This window comes from Amblyraja radiata, chromosome 1 (assembly GCF_010909765.2).
Source record: "Amblyraja radiata isolate CabotCenter1 chromosome 1, sAmbRad1.1.pri, whole genome shotgun sequence".
NCBI lineage: Eukaryota > Metazoa > Chordata > Chondrichthyes > Rajiformes > Rajidae > Amblyraja > Amblyraja radiata.
Window position 1 is genome coordinate 165972717 of NC_045956.1, and position 14340 is coordinate 165987056.

Consider the following 14340-nt stretch of genomic DNA (forward strand, 5'->3'; position numbering starts at 1 on the left):
GTGAGTATCTCAGCAGACCAAGCAGCAATTCTGGAGAACATGGAGAGGTGATGTTTCGAGATGGAACTTCTTACAGACCTGAGTTGCTTCCTGACCAGCTGAGTTACTCCAGGATTGAGTTACTCCAGGACTCTAGTCTTTTTTTGTCTTGTTCCGTCTGGGAGAGGGGAGAGCCTCCCCTCTGTGCCCCGATGTACTGCTCTCATTTCCCCACTCCCCCCCCCCCGCCCCACGTCCAAAGATGGAACAAGAATAGTTTCCGTGTTCCTTACCTTGCACCCCACCAGCCTCCGCGTCCGACATTTCCGCCACTTTCAACGTGATTCCACCACAGTACCATCTTCCTATCCCCAGCCCTTTCCGCCTTCTGCAGAGTTTGTTGCCTCTGCAACTTTGTTCACTCATCACTTCTCACCCAAACCATCCCTTCCTCTGGTACTTTTCCCTTCAACATCAGGAAATGTAACACCTATCCCTCACATCCATCTAGGGACCCCAGAGAGCCTTCGGGGTGAGACATAGGTTAACGTCCACATCCTCTAACCTCGTCTATGGCATTCAATGTTTCCTCCTTTACATCAGTGAGACCAAGTGTAGACCAGCTGACCATTTTGTCGAACACATGTACTCGGTCCGTGGAGGCCTGCTGGATCTCCTGGCTGCTAACCATTTTAGCTGCCCTCCCTATTCCCATATTGACTTTACTGCTCTGGACCGCCTCCATTGCCAGAGTAAGGCCACGCAACCTGGAGGAACAGCACCTTGTTTGTTTTAGGTAGTTTACAACTTACATTATGAACAATGAATTCTCCAATATTAGGTAACTAACCAGCAAGCAACTCCCTCCCTCCCCCCCCCCAATACTTTTTCATCCACTACCTTCCCTGTGCCTAACCTAGATGCGCACGTACTTCTCCATTTCCCACCTTATCTCTCTACCTCCTAACCCCCCCCCCCCCTTCCTCCCCTCCTTTTGTCATCTCCTATGTTGTTCCTCTGGCTTCTCAATTTGTGCCTCTTCTACCCTCATCTCCTTATTTCACACATTTTGGATTTTTTTCATCACCAGTCTCTGTCCATCTGCCAATTAAATGCTCCTCCCCTGCCTGCCCCCACCACTCTTCCAGTTTTCTCCCCACCCACCTTGACCACAATCAGCCTGGAGAAGGTTCCGTCCTGTTGCCTCTCCATGTTCTCTGGAGATGCTGCCTGAGTTACTCCTGCCATTTGTGTTTTTTTATGTTTAAACAAAAGTTTTTTGCTCGGAAAAGCAAGAAGCTTCTTCCTGGCTCCATGGCATTCCCGGTGGCCGTACATTAATTGTACTATCGGGCACCGTTAAGTGCGTGGCCTTTTGTAAGTAGAGATGGAAAGTAGAACTGTTTCTCCGAGTCAGAGCACAATAAAAACATCTGCAGCCCCACCAAGCAATATGGTGGGTAATCGATTAGGTTGATTTATCACATTAAAAAATTTGGTGCAGAAGTTCTCGATTTCAGAAAGGTTGGAACCTGCAAAGAAATGTTGAGGTACATGGTTTATTTTGGTCATTGACCAAATTTCCTTTAGAATTATTCTTGACAGTGAAAGATGATATCCAACTTGGAAAATCAAGAAGTACAAGTGTTTTTGAAATGTTCAGTACTCTGAGGAATCCTGGGTGAACCCATGAGAATATGTCTTTATTTTGGATGACTGAATGAGGTAGTTGTTTTTTCCATTCAAGATGACTTTCCCAGATTAGTGTGTTTTTTGGATGCCCTTTTCAAAATTGCGTCTTGCCTATTCCTCTTTTAAATGTTCTTGTTAGCTGGGGTTTATTAATTATTCCAAATATCTTTTCCTCTAGCCTCATTGGATACTGCAATAGTATCACAAATGTATTATCCACTTTTGGACTATAATTTTCAGTTTTCGAATGGAAAAACTAAGCATGTGAATTACAATGAAGTCCCACGTTAGGAAAGTTTATATTTTGAAAGTTTCTAACAAAGTGGTTTAGTGCAGGGAGTTGAAATGAAAGGAGTAACATGTTGTTTTGAGATTTTTATTTTCATATTTTATTAATGAATAAAATAAAATGTATCTAATGTCATGAATGAATTGTTTCTAGTTGTAATCTGTTTTTCCATCTGTCAGAGCAGTGAATGTTTTCTGCTGGAAAATTGAACACTTCCTCGTTTCAAGCAGTCCATGTTAGCATGGAGTGCTTGATGCCAAATACAGCACAGCCAGCTGCAGAATACAGCTACCTCTTCTTTGGCCCCATCTCTGACTGCTCGTGCTGAAATGCTTTTTATACTTTTGCTCCCCATACCAGCAGCCCCCACTTACTGAAGGCAGTTTTTGGTTGTGCTGTCTATTTCCAATAAATAACGGGTTCAAATTCAGTACCCAATATTACTTTACATCACATCTTTATGACTTTGAAAGTCAGTTGGATTGTTTATTATGAAATTCTTGTGATATATTGGAAGAAACAACTTTTAGACAAATGAGATCCCATGCTCCAAAATATTAGGTCAGGCTGAAAACTGCAGTTTTTTCAGTACTGTCTTAATTGATAGATGATTATTCCCCTTGTTCATGTCCTTAGCTTTAAACATAATTGGGGCACTATTAAATAAACTATAAGCATAATTCCTCGCAAATATTTATGGTACAGTAGTTATTAAGATCATCAAAAACAATGCAGCAATGTTTCACCTAAATGCACAGTCGCTTGAAAAATTAAAATGGAAAATATTCACTCAGCTTTGTTTAAAATAAATTTCAAATTAATTAGTTTTATTAATGGTGAACTTTATGCTGCCAAAAAATGTAGATCCGGCAAACTTACTAGCGGCTTTATTTTATAATTCGCAGTTGCGATCTAAATGTAGCTTGGTAAAATGCATTACATTTTCAACCAAGACAGCACTATCTTTAAGATCCCCATTACCTCGAGAACGGGAAAAAAAAGATCTGCATAGTACTCTTTTGTGATGTTAGAGAAACTTCATACTAAAAATTAATCACTCGCTTTCGAGCCTTCAGGTCCCCTGCCTGGGTGTTCTTGGACATTTTCCCAATACTTTGTTTTCTTATGCTCCTGGTCAGGGTTGTAGAGAAAGATCTCATTGTTTCCAACTCATTTCAATCCTTGACAAGATTTCCTATATACTCCCTCAACTTTGCATTACGTTCAATAATTTAATTATTCTGCGCTGTATTTAAATTATAATTAATTCTCCCAGAATTGAATGGTGAAGGCAGGCAGAAATATTGCCCATTGTTAATTCATCTGCAAACTCTTTGTGACAAACCTTACCTACTCACTTTTTAATATATTTATGGAATCCTTTGTTTTTTGACCGTTTTCCCAATCTTTTGTCCAACCACTAATCTTCACATTCTCACCCCAGCCTCTTGCAGTTCAAATATTTTTAAGTGCCTGCTTTGAATGTTTTGTATTCCAGATTGTAATTATATTTATTGGGACTTCATTCCTTGGAGTGCAGGAGGCTGAGGGGTGATCTTAGAGGTGTATAAAATCATGGGGGGAATAGATAGATTGAATGCACAGTCTTTTACCCAGAGTGGTCCGTGGATTGTCAGATTGTCGTGGTGGAGAAGCTTATGCGGACCTGAGACCTTGAGAGCGATGCCGTCTGGAGTTAGGGCCACCAATGGCAGTAAGGCTGAGGGGGAGGTCTCTGACAAAGAGCAATCCACCCAAGACCTCAACAGTGGAACAGGTAGAGAACAATGGCTGACCTTAGTGGAACGTCAACGGCTGGGAAGGCGCATGAAGGCTGCAGCAGAAAAGGGTCTCCGGTCGTCTTTGCTATGAGAATGCAGGGTGACTTGGACAGGTTGGGTGAGTGGGCAGATGCATGGCAGATGCAGTTTATTGGATAAATGTGAGGTTATCCACTTTGGTAGCATAAACAAGATGGCAGATTACTATCTAAATGGTGTCAAGTTGGGAAAAGGGGAAGTACAACGGGATCTGGGGGTCCTTGGTTCTTCAGTCAATGAAAGTAAGCATGCAGGTACAGCAGGCAGTGAAGAAAGCGAAAGGCATGTTGGCCTTTATAACAAGAGGATTTGAGTATAGGAGCAAAGAGGTCCTGCAGTTGTATAGTGCCCGAGTGAGACCACACCTGGAGTATTGTGTGCAGTTTTGGTCCCCATAATTGAAGAAGGACATTCTTGCTATTGAGGGAATGCAGCGTAGGTTTACAAGGTTAATTCTTGGGATGGCGGGACTGTCATATGCTGAGAGAATGGAGTGGCTGGGCTTGTTTGCTCTGGAGTTTAGAAGGATGAGAGGGGATCTTATTGAAACATATAAGATTATTAAAGGTTTGGATACGATTGAGGCAGGAAACATGTTCCCGATGCTGGGGCTGTCCAGAATCAGGGGCCACAATTTAATAATAATGGGTAAGCTATTTAGAATGGAAACGAAGAGAGTTGTGAGTCTGTGGAATTCTCTGCCTCAGAGTGGAGGCCGGTTCTCTGGATATTTTCAAGCGAGAGCTAGATAGGGCTCTTAAAGATAACGGAGTCAGTGGAAATGGGGAGAAGGTAGAAACGGGGTACTGATTGGGATGATCATCCATGATTACATTGAATGGCGGTGCTTGGCGAATGGCGAATGGCCTACTCCTGCACCTATTGTCTATTGTCTTGGACTCCATGCCACAGGATCCTGACCCAGATCTGTCAAGGACTGTGGTGTGGCTGTCTGTGCATCAGACTCCCCACGTTAAACAAAGTCACGCACAGGCGTCCTCCATATAGAGAATAGCACCCTGGTCAGCCATGACCGAAGGGGGCCTAAGAATACCCAGGGTAGGGGGAATCAAACAAACAGAGGACATAGGTGTTGAAGAGAATAGAGGTGGGGGCAGGTTAGTTAGAGGTTACCTAAAATTGAAAAATTCAAAGCTCATACCATTGGGTTGTCAGCTACCATTTAGACGAGGAAATTAAATATAACATCCCCTATTTGTGGATGACACAAAGCTGGGTGGCAGAGTGAGCTGTGAGGAGGATGCTATGAGGCTTGTACGGTGACTTGGATAGGTTGGGTGAGTGGGTAGATACATGGCAGATGCAGTATAATGTGGATAAATGTGAGGTTATCCACTTTGGTAGCAAGAACAGGAAGGCAGATTATTATCTGAATGGTGTCAGATTAGGAAAAGGGGAGGTTCAACATGACCTGGGTATTCTTGTACATCAGTCACTGAAAGTTAGTATGCAGGTACAGCGGGCAGTGAAGAAAGTTAATGGCATGTTGGTCTTCATTGCGAGTTTGGGAGCAAGGAGGTCCTACAGTTGTACAGGGCCCTGGTGTGACCGCACCTGGAGTATTGTGTGCAGTTTTGGTCTCCTAATTTGAGGAAGGACGCGTGCAGCGTAGGTTCACCAGGTTAATTCCCGGGATGGTGGGACTGACATACGAGAATGGGTCGACTGGGTTTGTATTCACTGGAATTTAGAAGGATGAGAGGGGTTCTTATAGAATCATATAACATTCTTAAGGGATTGGACAGGCTCGGTGCAGGAAAAATGTTCCCCATGAGTGTAGAACCAAGAAAAAGGGACAGGCCATTTAGGACTGAGATGAAGAAAAACCTTTTAACACAGAGAGTTGCGAATCTGTGGAATTCTCTGCCACAGAAGGCAGTGGAGGCCAATTCACAGGATGTTTTCAAGAGAGAGTTAGATTTAGCTCTTAGGGCTAACTGAATCAAGGGATATGGGGGAAAGCAGGAACGGGGTACTGATTCTGGATGATCATGATTGAATGGAGGTGCTGGCTCGAAGGGCCAAATGGCCTACACCTGCACCTATTTTCTATGTTTCTATGTGCTGCATGTGGCCTCACTGGCAATGGAGGAGGCCCAGGGCAGATGGCATGGGAATGGGAAGGGGATTCTTTCTGGGAAGAGGTAGGGGAGCACTTGCAATTGAACAGTTTAAGCTGCCAGCACAGACAAAGTGAATGGAATGAACTTGTTCTCATATTTCAGGGTTACTTTAACAATCCAGCACTTGATAGCTGTGATGAAAGAGCAATCTGTAAAATAAGTGATTTATCTTGGGCAACATTACAGTTTTTGACTTGCACAATCTCTTTTTGATAGTTTGGTAAAGCTGTTCATAATAGTCAAAGTCAAAGTCAAATTTACTCGTCACATGCACCAACCAAGGTGCAGTGAAATGAATTTGCCAGCAGCGATACAGTTGTAAAAAAAGGACACACAATACACAATAGAATTTAACACAAACATCTACCACAGCATTCTTCACTGTGGTGGAAGGTAACAAAGTTCAGCCAGTCCTCCTCCCTTATTCATCCGTGTTCAGGGTCCATAAACCCTCCGTAGTCGCCGCGACGGACGGCCGGATCTACAGGCCCTCTCGTCGGGACGATCGAAACTCCGACGTCGGGACGGTCAAACACAATGGTACACTTATAGCTATTTTTAAGTATGAATGTTTAGGAGCCCACGAGAGAGACATTTAGTTAATTGCCTCATGAGTCGTTAACTTTGAAAAGCAGGTTTCTGTTGAACAGAATTTCTATCTAAATGTGTTTTCTCTTTACAAAAGGATGGTACATTATTTAAATTTAAAAGCAATTACTGTTGTATTGCTGAATACTTGATGAGATGCATGCTTTATTTATAAAAAAACATGAACTTTATTTTTATATCACAAAAGATCTTTACTTTGCTAAACTGAAATCCTTTGTACTGTAAAAGCAGTCATTTCAACCTCCCCTTTTCCCCTGTATGATGGAATGAAGAAAGTAATAATTTGTTTCTTCATTTTTGTGCTTAAAACAGAATAATTGATATTTTTGTTATTTTAAGTGCTGATGTGTGTTGCAAGACTTTGTTTAAACTGGTTCCAGCTGTTGTGAGCAATTCAGTTTTGTACTAAGCGAAGAATACCTCTTTGTGGTTAACAAGGCAATTTTGAAAGTTTTGTGCAGCCCATTGGAAGGGTTCCAGCAAAGACTGGTACTTTTGTAACAAGCATTTTCCAAAGGTGAAAGAAATGGTTTTAAAATATTGTCCAGAAATCCAGACACAAGGAAGACACCTAGATGCCAGGGTATGTTGACCAATGAAGATCTCATTCCAGTACACAAGAAGTTGTAAATTTTTACACGTGTCAGTGAAACAGCAGCTTATGAATTGTACACTTTTGTACCTTCCAAAAATATGCAATAAAGTGAAAATTTCCATTGCATAAATAAAACAGCAGCCTTTTTCAATTGTACTCTTTCCCATCATAAAATTGATTAATTCTCTTCCAGATGTGATTCATCCAGGTGCAGCTGAGTTTTGCCGTTGTCACTTGCGATTTAATGAAATTGTCATCATCACGATGTGTGTCTGAAGGAACTGCAGATGCTAGTGTCCATCAAAGATAGACACAAAACGTTGGAATAACTCAGCAGCATCTCTAGAGACAAGGAATGGGTGATATTTCAGGTTGAGACCCTTCTTCAGATGAGTGATGTGGAAATGAATTCCGTGGTTCAGTACAGGCAGAAACATGGCTCTGCCAGGCCAGTTCTGTGTATGGATTTTGGGTTGAAGGTGAAACTGGGCTGTGCGGGGCTAGGGAACGATAAGGTTGGAGGCTGTGGAGGGCAGATAGCTGAAAGTGATAACATCATCACGATATATTATCATCACGATGTGTTATGCTTGTCCCTGCCTTCGGGAATATTTTATTCATCAGTGACTTGGACATGGACTGTTGGGATTTATCCATGCAGCTGCATAAAACAGGACTCTGTGCACTGTGAGATGTTCCCAGGGATGCAGGCGTGAACATGAGCTGGAAGATCATTAAGTGGGTGAAGGCCATTCTTTGATTTGCTTGAACCCTGTTGGCTATCCAGTGCATAGCCAAATGTTGCAGACTGATGTACGCCAAGGGGCAGGTTTGATGCTGAGAGATACATGGAAGTGTGGTGTAGTTGCTTCAAAGGTTTCATGGAGAAAAGCACAGCCACAGCAAACGGAGAGCCATAGAATAGTGCTCAGTATAACACTACTACCACTGCTGGATGAGGGTTAGAACCTATCTGAAAACTCTCAAATTTGTATTGAAAAATTGATGTAACTTACAATGTAAATCATGTGAGGGACTGAAATGTTATCAGACTGAAATGTATTGGTGACATTGAAATGTACTGTCTTAAGGGCCTGTCCTACTTGGCCGTCATTTACGCGACAGGCCGGTAGTGACTGACGCGCGACGGTCGTGCGCATCATCATGCGTCCGCACAGCCGCCTGGAGTGCATGACATCATTTAAAGATAGACACAAAATGCAGGAGTAACTCAGCGGGACCGACATCATCTCTGGGGAGAAGGGTCTGAAGAAGGGTCTCGACCCAAAACGTCACCCATTGCTTCTCTCCAGAGATGCTGCCGGTCCCGCTGAGTTACTCCCGCATTTTGTGCCTATCTCCAATCGTCTTGGTCCCGCTCTGGTAGTAGGAGTGGGGGCGGATCCGGATCCGCAACGGACGTGAACCCCAGGCCGAGCTTGGCGATCGTTTGCCGACTTCTGCTGCTGTTGGAGGTGAGACGTTGCGCCGCGCCAGGGTCTTGGCCTGTCCCACTTTGGCCGTCAGTTACGTGCAGGCCGGTGGCGGGCGAAGTTTTTGTGCAGGACGAAGTCCACACACCTCCACTCCACTCCACACTCCTCCACGCCACTCCATGCGCCCGTTCCCGCGCTACCCACTCTCTAGCAGGTCGCGTAAATGGCGTGCGAATGATGGCCAAGTGGGACAGGTCCTTTACCGATTTGCAAATGAACAAAGTAGATTATGTCTCCGGACCTTCGTGCAATTTCTGCCAAGGGATGAGTCTGTGCAGGATGTTTATTATCTCCTCCAGGTTTTCATTTTCCTTCACCTCCAATGGTATCCTTGAATGCTGTTGTCCCGTTGCCCTATTTCCATTGACTCTTAGCAGTGAAGACAAAGCAGGTGTGATATTTGCAGTCCTTGTTTCACTCCAATGGTTGATGTGAAAATAGCACTCGCTAATTATTTTTCACGTACATTCAACGTGGCAGGATGCCATTCAGCCTGATGGGTCAGTGCCAGTTCCTAAGGGAGGAATCACGTTTGCCTTATTTCCCAACACCCCCCCCCTCCCATTTTTCCCAATGACCTTACAATTTATTCTTTCTTGCATATGCCCATCAACTCCCATCAAAAATGTTTAGGTTTAACTTTGTCATTGTCACATGTACAGAGGTTCGGTGAAGCTTAGTTTTGTATGCTATCCAAACAGATCAGATACACTGTACAAAAATACAATCAAGTCAAACTCAAGTACAATGGGTAAAGCAAAGAGGAAGGTACAGCGAGCAGAAAATAGATCTCAGCATTATGGAAGATGAATATTGGCAATTTATACGTTTTGGTGGTGCCTGTCACCCTAGGAAGCATTATTCCATGCCATGCTCCAGATTAGTGCACCCAGCAACACAGAAATCTAATTTTTAGTCTGAATAATAGGCCAAGATATTTAGGCCTATTTCAGTCCCTCACATGCCATTGTTCACTTAATGACAATGTCAAATGTTGGTGTTGTGGACTTATTTTAATCCCTATTTGAAATTTGTGCATTCTATTCATTTTGATGTTTAAACATACTGTACAGTAATATTATTCTGATGCCAGTATGGTAATACTACGATTATCTGGTGGATCAGTGTTTGGAAGTCCTGGTGGTTTGGTATCTAGCTCAACAGCGTCCCCTTCCTCTTCTCACTTGAGATCCACCAGGACGTGCTAAAAGTGTATGAAACCACTGTGTATCATGTCTTTTTTTTAAATAAATTGTGAAATACAAGCATCTTGTTGTGTTAATAGGAGTAAAGTAAAATAGTCTGGCAATTCTGCCAGTTTGGCACCACTGAGGGGTGCCAGATTATTGCAGTTTTCGTGTGAAGGTTAATGCAAGAGGTCAGAAGTTGTTGAAACAATCAATTGCACGGTCGTAGTAGCTGCATTTATTTGTGTTCAAAATAAAACTGCAGTTTTTGACATGTAAGATGTGTATATTGTATTGAGAATTATCACAAATTGTCCACAGTTCTGCTTTTAGAATTATTTTTGTAAATTGCATCAGTTTCCCTGTTAACCCCAAGAAATTGTTAGACATTAGAGCACTGGAGTATTGAGTCTCTCAGGCTCGTGCCACTGTTCAATACGATTGTGTCTGATTTGACCTTCCTTAACGCCACTTACTTACTCTCTGACCAAGAGTGTGGGAGGAAACCGGATCTTCGGGAGAAAACCCAGGCGGGTCATGGGGAGAACGTACAAACTCCATCCATATAGTCACGATTGAATCTGGGTCTCTGGCGCTGTAAGGCAGCATCTCTACTGCTGCACCACTGTGTCCCCCTAACTGTAAAATTAATTGGTTTAGAAGATCTACTTTAGGATCTGATTCTCAGACCTAATTATCATTTTGCATTTCCACCTAAAGTGTAAAGGGGACAAAAATCAGTTTCAGCTGCTTGTCTTCATCTGATTCTCTCCAGCAAAATCTAGATTTATTGACAATGGGAGAATGAGTCACCTGGTTCATAAATTGCCGAGTTTCAGAATGACATGTCAAAAGTTGAAAAATGGCAAGAATAATTTGTGAATAGGAAGTTATCCATTAAACTAATGCAAAGTTCAGATTGATCACCTGGTCTTTTCTTGAGGATTTGTAATTTGCTATTGATTTTGATGTCTGATTTGTGACATTTGGGTGCTGCCACTCAACTCTTATAGCTTTGTTTTAGAAATGAGAACTCTTTTAAATTGACCTTCATTGGCATGTTAAATTGAAAGGAGACTGTTGTTCCTTGGATCGGTCTACTCAGTTGTACTGAAAATATTCTAGTTGGTGTACGATCATGATGCATTGAATATTTAGCATGGAAAGGTTAATAAATTGAGCGCACAAATCTAAATGCTATCAACTTGAGACAGATTTGTCTTATTGATTGAGTTCTGAGCATAGAAAGCACACAGAGCCAAACAGCTATTCCTTATTAATGCAATGGGGGATCTAAACATTGTGTGCTTTATTCCCTTTTCTACATATAGTATTGGGGGAAAAAAACACCATTTCAACTAAATCAAGCAGTGTAATTTAATTACGCTGGGTTTTCTTTTATCAGTATATTGAAAATGCATGATTTAACCTGAGTATTGAATTGAATTGAATTGAATAAATTTTATTAACCAAGTATGTATACATACAAGGAATTTGCCTTGGTGCTTTGCTTTGTTAACAACACGATATACAGTAGACAATTAAAAATAAAACAATATAATTTAAACATGTGAAGAATAAAAAGCAAAAGGAGGCAACAGACTTTTGGCTGTTGAGTAGAGCTACTACTTGTGGAAAAAAAGCTGTTTTTATGTCTGGCTGTGGCAGCTTTGGCAGTCCGGAGTCGCCTTCCAGAGGGAAGTGCTTCAAAGAGATTGTGGCCAGGGTGAGAGGAGTCAGAGATGATCTTACCTGCTCACTTTCTGGCCCTTGCAGTGTACAGTTTGTGGCTGGGGGGAAGGTTGCAGCCAACAGCCATCATTTGGTTGATCGAATGATGCGCCGCCATGATGGAAAAGGTGAGAACAGACTCTACGATGGCAGTATAGAATTGGACCATCATTGTCTGTGGCAGATTGTGTTTTCTCAGCTGCTGCACAAAGTACATTCTCTGTTAGGCCTTTTTGACTGTGGAGTCGATGGTGGCCCCCCATTTAAGTCCCTGGAGATGACTCCACAGATGTGACTGTGATGTTGTTGATGGTGAATGGGGGGAGGGGAGGGGGAGCTCTCCTAAAGTCTACAATCAATTCCACTGTCTCAAGAGCATTGAGCTCCAGGTTGTTGTGATGGCACCAGGACGCCAGCTGTGTCACTTCCTGTCTGTATGCAAATTCCTCCCCTTCCTGGAGCAGTTCAATCAGGGTTGTGTTGTCCGCAAACTTGAGAAGCTTGACAGAGGAGTTTGTGGAGGTGCAGTTGTTGGTGTTGAGAGAGAAAAGGAGAGGGGAGAGTACGCAGCCTTGCGGTGCTACTATGCTGAGGGTCAGCGGGTCTGAGATGTGCTATCCCAGCCTCACATGCTGCTTCCTGTCTGTCAGGAAGTTGGTTATCCACTGACAGAGGGGTTCAGGCACAGTCAACTGGGAGAGTTTGGAGTGTAGTAGCTCTGGCACAATGGCATTGAATGCAGAGCTAAAATCCACAAACAAAATCCTTGCATAGGTCCCCTGGCAGTCTAGGTGCTGGAGGATGAAATGCAGGCCTAGGTTGACTGCATCGTCCACTGATCTATTGGCCCGGTATACAAACTACAGGGGGTCCAGCAGGGGGTTTGTGATAATTTTTCAGGTGGGCCAGCACAACTCCAAGGATCTTCATGATTACAGAGGTCAGTGTGACAGGCCTGTAGTCATTAAGACCAGTAATCCTTGGCTTTTGGGGTACGGGAACAATAGTGGAGACTTTGAAGCAGGCAGGGACAGTGCAGGTTTGCAATGACTGATAGAAAATGTCTGTGTTGACTGGTGCCAGTTGTTCGGCACAGAGCTTGAGGGTAGAGGGGGAAACATTGTCCAGTCCTGGAGATTTCCAGCTTTTCTGTCTCCTGAATAACTTTTCCACCTCCTCAGTTTCTATTGTTAGTGATGGAGAAGTGGGCAGACTGATGTTGGGCAGCAAGGAGGGAGTGGGTAGTGGACGAGGTCGTTGGTCAGCTAATGATTGCCCAAGGAGCGGGGGGGGGGGGGGGGGGGGGGGGGGGTGGTTCTTGTAGCTGATGATTTCTTCCACACTGAAGATGAGTCATTAGCTGAGAACTTGCTCCTCAACTTCTCAGAGTACCTATCCTTGGCAGCTGTGATTCCTCTTCTCAGCATGTACTTGGCCTGCCTGTTGAGATCTGCATCCCCCGCTCCTGTAGGCCTCATCTTTAGACTGACAGAGCTGTCTGTCCTGCTGCAAACCAAGGCGTGTCATTGTTGAACTGATCCAGGTCCCAGTGGGAATGCAACTGTCCTCACAAAAGCTGACATATGATGTCACGGTATATTCATCGAGGTTTGTGGTTGCTTCCCTGACCACATTCCAATCAGTGCAGTCAAAGCAGGATTGTAGGTATCAATGCCCTCGCTTGTCCACTTTTTCATTGTTCTGACCATAAGCTTAGCAGGTTTTAGCTTCTGCCTGTAGGTCGGAATAAGGTGAACTAATCAATGATCAGAGAGTCCCAGAGCCTCACGGGGAAAAGAGCGATACGTTCTTGATTGTAGTATAATGCATCTGAAGAAAAATTTACAGCCAGATTTATCACTTCTGAGACTTTTTAGATACCAAAGGAATCAAGAAAAAACACAAATAATGCCGTACTGTTGATGAAATGCGGTGAGCAAACGCGATAATTCCCAATATTTTCAATTCCGATTTGTTCGCCAAGCACTTTAGCTGCTGTTCTCCATAGCGTGGCAACAGTACGGGCCATGGGTCGTGACCCGAATGCCGTGAAACCTCCCTATACTCAGGGGCGGCGGGCGTAATCCTTGTCTCCAGAGTCGGGCGAGTGCTCCAGAACGCTTCCCCTGGGTACCCCTCCGTCTCAAGACCTTGAACACAGCCACAGCCCCGCCGACACATATATCCAAATAATCCAGCAAGTAAGAGTATTTTAATATTAATCATATTAAAACTTTTAATAGCTGCTGCAGTTTGATATCGGGCAGTATTTTGGTGCGAGTGGTGGCATGCATTAAGCTGAGTAAAGACTGGGAATGCACATCAATTTTGGTCATCAGGTGTAAGCTTTCCTTTGCAATAACCGCATTTGGTATAAAGAACTTGTAATAATTACTCCAAGTGTTTAAGAAAGAACTTCAGATGCTGGAAAATCGAAGATAGACAAAAGTGCTGGAGAAACTCAGCAGGTGCAGCAGCATCTATGGAGCAAAGGAAATAGGCAACGTTTCGGGCCGAAACCCTTCTTCAGACGAAACGTTGCCTATTTCCTTCGCTCCATAGATGCTGCTGCACCCGCTGAGTTTCTCCAGCACTTTTGTCTACCTAATAATTACTCCAATCTGAGCATGTGGTCGTTAACATTGTGGCTTGTGCAAAAAAAGATTGTCATTTGCTTTTAATTACAGGCAAGGGTTTGGTGTAAAATTATAAATAATTGGGGAGAATTGTTCTTTTAACTTCATTCATCTGTTACAGATTAACAATACCAAAAGTTGGGAAAATGCATTCCAAAAATT

The 14340-nt window shown here is 43.3% G+C and overlaps 1 protein-coding gene across 2 annotated transcripts in view; it reads left to right on the plus strand.

Moving 5' to 3' along the window:
* The window catches only part of ctbp1 (C-terminal binding protein 1), a 228049-nt gene that overhangs the window by 74715 nt on the left and 138994 nt on the right, over positions 1 to 14340 (plus strand). The window lies entirely within an intron of this gene.